This window comes from Coregonus lavaretus (assembly GCF_964263955.1).
Source record: "Coregonus lavaretus genome assembly, chromosome: 15".
Classification (NCBI taxonomy): domain Eukaryota; kingdom Metazoa; phylum Chordata; class Actinopteri; order Salmoniformes; family Salmonidae; genus Coregonus; species Coregonus lavaretus.
This window is the reverse complement of record NC_140002.1, coordinates 35,212,064-35,218,063: the sequence shown is the minus strand read 5'-3', so window position 1 is coordinate 35,218,063 and position 6,000 is coordinate 35,212,064.

The following is a 6,000-nucleotide window of genomic DNA, read 5'->3' as shown; positions in this document are numbered from 1 at the left end:
AGTCTTTTCAGTCTCCTGAGGGGGAATAGGCTTTGTCGTGCCCTCTTCACGACTGTCTTGGTGTGTTTGGACCATGATAGTTTGTTGGTGATGTGGACACCAAGGAACTTGAAGCTCTCAACCTGTTCCACTAAAGCCCCGTCGATGAGAATGGGGACGTGCTCAGTCCTCTTTTTTTTTCCTGTAGTCCACGATCATCTCCTTTGTCTTGATCACGTTGAGGGAGAGGTTGTTATCCTGGCACCACACAGCCAGGTCTCTGACCTCCTCCCTATAGGCTGTTTCATCGTTGTCGGTGATCAGGCCTACCACTGTTGTGTTGTCGGCAAACTTAATGATGGTGTTGGAGTCATGGGTGAACAGGGAGTACAGAAAGGGACAGAGCACGCACCCCTGAGGGGCCCCCGTGTTGAGGATCAGTGTGGCAGATGTGTTGTTACCTACCCTTACCACCTGGGGGCGGTCCGTCAGGAAGTCCAGGATCCAGTTACAGAGGGAGGTGTTTAGTCCCAGGGTCCTTAGCTTAGTGGCACTTTGGTGTTGAACGTTGAGCTGTAGTCAATGATTAGCATTCTCACATAGGTGTTGCTCTTGTCCAGGTTGGAAAGTGCAGTGTTGAGTGCAATAGAGATTGCATCATCTGTGGATCTGTTGGGGCGGTATGCAAATTGGAGTGGGTCTAGGGTTTCTGGGATAATGGTGTTGATGTGAGCCATGACCAGCCTTTTCAAATCAAATCAAATCAAATCAAATTTTATTGGTCACATGCGCCGAATACAACAGGTGCAGACATTACAGTGAAATGCTTACTTACAGCCCTTAACCAACAGTGCATTTATTTTAAACAAAAAAAGTAAGAATAAAACAACAACAAAAAAAGTGTTGAGAAAAAAAGAGCAGAAGTAAAATAAAGTGACAGTAGGGAGGCTATATATACAGGGGGGCACCGTTGCAGAGTCAATGTGCGGGGGCACCGGCTAGTTGAGGTAGTTGAGGTAATATGTACATGTGGGTAGAGTTAAAGTGACTATGCATAAATACTTAACAGAGTAGCAGCAGCGTAAAAAGGATGGGGTGGGGGGGCAGTGCAAATAGTCCGGGTAGCCATGATTAGCTGTTCAGGAGTCTTATGGCTTGGGGGTAGAAGCTGTTGAGAAGTCTTTTGGACCTAGACTTGGCACTCCGGTACCGCTTGCCGTGCGGTAGCAGAGAGAACAGTCTATGACTAGGGTGGCTGGAGTCTTTGACAATTTTGAGGGCCTTCCTCTGACACCGCCTGGTATAGAGGTCCTGGATGGCAGGAAGCTTTGCCCCAGTGATGTACTGGGCCGTACGCACTACCCTCTGTAGTGCCTTGCGGTCGGAGGCCAAGCAGTTGCCATACCAGTCGGTGATGCAACCAGTCAGGATGCTCTCGATGGTGCAGCTGTATAATTTTTTGAGGATCTGAGGACCCATGCCAAATCTTTTTAGTCTCCTGAGGGGGAATAGGCTTTGTCGTGCCCTCTTCACGACTGTCTTGGTGTGTTTGGACCATGATAGTTCGTTGGTGATGTGGACACCAAGGAACTTGAAGCTCTCAACCTGTTCCACTACAGCCCCGTCGATGAGAATGGGGGCGTGCTCAGTCCTCTTTTTTTTTCCTGTAGTCCACAATCATCTCCTTTGTCTTGGTCACGTTGAGGGAGAGGTTGTTGTCCTGGCACCACACTGCCAGATCTCTGACCTCCTCCCTATAGGCTGTCTCATCGTTGTCGGTGATCAGGCCTACCACTGTTGTGTCGTCAGCAAACTTAATGATGGTGTTGGAGTCGTGCCTGGCCATGCAGTCATGGGTGAACAGAGAGTACAGGAGGGGACTGAGCACGCACCCCTGAGGGGCCCCCGTGTTGAGGATCAGTGTGGCAGATGTGTTGTTACCTACCCTTACCACCTGGGGGCGGCCCGTCAGGAAGTCCAGGATCCAGTTGCAGAGGGAGGTGTTTAGTCCCAGGATCCTTAGCTTAGTGATGAGCTTAGAGGGCACTATGGTGTTGAATGCTGAGCTGTAGTCAATGAATAGCATTCTCACGTAGGTGTTCCTCTTGTCCAGGTGGGAAAGGGCAGTGTGGAGTGCGATAGAGATTGCATCATCTGTGGATCTGTTGGGGCGGTATGCAAATTGGAGTGGGTCTAGGGTTTCTGGGATAATGCTGTTGATGTGAGCCATGACCAGTCTTTCAAAGCACTTCATGGCTACAGACGTCAGTGCTACGGGTTTTAAAGGGTCTTCACTAGTTACCACAGCCACAAATCCATAATCATTTCTAAATCCCGCCTCTTTTTTAAAAGTATCTTCTTAAAATCTTTAATTTAAACCTAACGCTAACTTTAACCGGAACCACACTGCTATTCTTATGCCTAACCCCAACCTTAAATTAAGACCAAAAAGCTAATTTTAGTCTTTATTAATTTTTACGATATAGACTTTGTGGCTTTGGTAACTAGTGAAAACCATTTTAAAGTAGTCAATTTTCTTCTTCTTTTGTGGTTGGAAAAAGTATAAAGCTAATATTGGTGATGTACCGCCACCTGCAGTGCTGGGTCCTGAACCAAATCGTGCGTGTCAGTCATTTATTGTGGCCACTAGATGGTAGTGATATAGCGTAAAGCCATTTACAAATCATAGCACCCAATTTGAAGAAGAAGACATTGCTCTGATCATTGTCTGATTGCGCCCAACCAATGACTGTATATATGAATGGACAAAGCCATTGATCACGTGACAACATTCATTCCTATGTGACGACTCAATAGTGCATTGAAGCCAAATTAAGTCGGTTAAGATGGCGTCTCATGGAGACAACATACACAGTTTGAACCACTCCAGGAAGTGACGTTGCAGGCTAGCTCAGTGCTGCCCCCTCTCATTGAAAAAGTCAAGTTGATGGCCGACCGGGGTACTGCAGGCTGCCACTAGCAATTCAATTATCCTTAACTTCTTCATTGTGAGATTTTTAAATAATCATTTCAAGGACATATACAGTGGGGAGAACAAGTATTTGATACACTGCCGATTTTGCAGGTTTTCCTACTTACAAAGCATGTAGAGGTCTGTAATTTTTATCATAGGTACACTTCAACTGTGAGAGACGGAATCTAAAACAAAAATCCAGAAAATCACATACATCAGAAAAGCAGAACTTAATATTTGGTACAGAAACCTTTGATTGCAATTACAGAGATAATACGTTTCCTGTAGGTCTTGACCAGGTTTGCACACACTGCAGCAGGGATTTTGGCCCACTCCTCCATACAGACCTTCTCCAGATCCATCAGGTTTCGGGGCTGTCGCTGGGCAATACGGACTTTCAGCTCCCTCCAAAGATTTTCTATTGGGTTCAGGTCTGGACTGGCTAGGCCACTCCAGGACCTTGAGATGCTTCTTACGGAGCCACTCCTTAGTTGCCCTGGCTGTATGTTTCGGGTCGTTGTCATGCTGGAAGACCCAGCCACGACCCATCTTCAATGCTCTTACTGAGGGAAGAAGGTTGTTGGCCAAGATCTTGCGATACATGACCCTATCCATCCTCCCCTCAATACGGTGCAGTCGTCCTGTCCCCTTTGCAGAAAAGCATCCCCAAAGAATGATGTTTGTACCTCCATGCTTCATGGTTGGGATGGTGTTCTTGGGGTTGTACTCATCCTTCTTCTTCCTCCAAACACGGCGAGTGGAGTTTAGACCAAAAAGCTCTATTTTTGTCTCATCAGACCACATGACCTTCTCCCATTCCTCCTCTCGATCATCCAGATGGTCATTGGCAAACTTCAGATGGGCCTGGACATGCGCTGGCTTGAGCAGGGGGACCTTGCGTGCGCTGCAGGATTTTAATCCATGACGGCGTAGTGTGTTACTAATGGTTTTCTTTGAGACTGTGGTCCCAGCTCTCTTCAGGTCATTGACCAGGTCCTGCTGTGTAGTTCTGGGCTGATCCCTCACCTTCCTCATGATCATTGATGCCCCACGAGGTGAGATCTTGCATGGAGCACCAGACCGAGGTTGATTGACCGTCATCTTGAACTTCTTCCATTTTCTAATAATTGCGCCAACAGTTGTTCCCTTCTCACCAAGCTGCTTGCCTATTGTCCTGTAGCCCATCCCAGCCTTGTGCAGGTCTACAATTTTATCCCTGATGTCCTTACACAGCTCTCTGGTCTTGGCCATTGTGGAGAGGTTGGAGTCTGTTTGATTGAGTGTGTGGACATGTGTCTTTTATACAGGTAACGAGTTCAAACAGGTGCAGTTAATACAGGTTATGAGTGGAGAACAGGAGGGCTTCTTAAAGAAAAACTAACAGGTCTGTGAGAGCCGGAATTCTTACTGGTTGGTAGGTGATCAAATACTTATGTCATGCAATAAAATGCAAATTAATTACTTAAAAATCATACAATGTGATTTTCTGGATCTTTGTTTTAGATTCCGTCTCTCACAGTTGAAGTGTACCTATGATAAAAATTACAGACCTCTACATGCTTTGTAAGTAGGAAAACCTGCAAAATCGGCAGTGTATCAAATACTTGTTCTCCCCACTGTATCTGGTATATTAGAAACAATTATTAGTACCATGATTGTCTTCAAAAATTGCTTTATCTCTTCCAGTCGTTCTTCCCTGCTCCCAACCCAGTTGACTACTTTAAAATGGTGGAAACCCTCAAAGGCAATATCCATGCAAAAATGGGTCCTCTAACTATATCTATGCATATAACCCCATGCGAGTGCCCCTAGTGCAGGGTTTCCCAAACTCGGTCCCGGGTGCACGTTTTGGTTTTTGCCCTAGCACTACTCTTTCAAGAGGTAGGGTTTCAAATGTTTTTGGAAGATGGGTAGGGACTCTGCTTTCCTAGCTTCAGGGGGGAGCTGGTTCCATCATTTGTGTGCCAGGACAGAGAAGAGCTTGGACTAGGCTGAGTGGGAGCTGCCCTCCCATAGGAGTAGGAGGGCCAATAGAGCAGAGGTGGCAGAACAGAGTACTCGGGTTGGGGTGTAGGGTTTAAGCAGAGCCTGAAGGTAGAGAAGGGCAGTTCCTCATGCTGCTCCGTAGGCAAGTACCATGGTCTTGTAGTGGATGTGAGCTTCGACTGGAAGCCAGTGGAGTGTGCAGAGGAGTGGGGTGACGTGAGAATTTGGGAAGTTTGAACACCAGGCGGGCTGCAGAAGTTCTGGATAAGTTGAAGGGGTTTGATGGCACAAGCGGGGAGCCCAGCCAACAGCAAGTTTCAGTAGTCCAGATGGGAGATGACAAGTGCCTGGATTAGGACCTGCACCGCTTCCTGTGTGAGGTAGGGTCATACTCTATGAATGTTGTAGAGCATCAATCTGCAGGAGTGAGTCACTGCTTTGATGTTTGCAGAGGATAACAGGGTGTTGTCCAGTGTCACATCAAGGTTATTTGCCTTCTGGGAAGGGGACACCATGAAGTTGTCAGCTGTGATGGCGAGGTCTTAGAGCGGGCAGGCCTTCCCCAGGAAGAAGAGCAGCTCAGCTCCGTCTTATCGAGGTTGAGCTTGAGGTGGTGGGCCGACATTCAAGCTGAGATATTTATTTGAAACGTATTTTCAAAGTGGTTGACAAAGTTGTCCACGGAGTGGGAGGAGGGAGGGGTAGGAAGAGATTCCTAGTGGCTTTAGTAGCGGATACAGAGAAAGATAAGGTAGCGAGGGAGTGAAAGGATGATAGGTCCTCCGGAAGTTTAGTTTTTCTTCTATTTTCGCTCAGCTGCCCGAAGCCCTGTTGTGTAAGCTCACAATAAGTTGCTTAGCCATGGAGCAGGAGGGGAGGGCTGAGCTAGCCGGGAGGAAAGGGGACAGTGCGAGTCCTAGGATGTGGAAAGGGAGGATAGTAGGGTCGAAGTGGCAGAATCAGGAGACAGGAGGGAGAAGGATTTAGCAGAAGGGAGAGATTAAAGGACAGAAGAGGAGAGAGTAGTGGGAGAGAGAGAGAGTGAACACTGCGATGGCGCA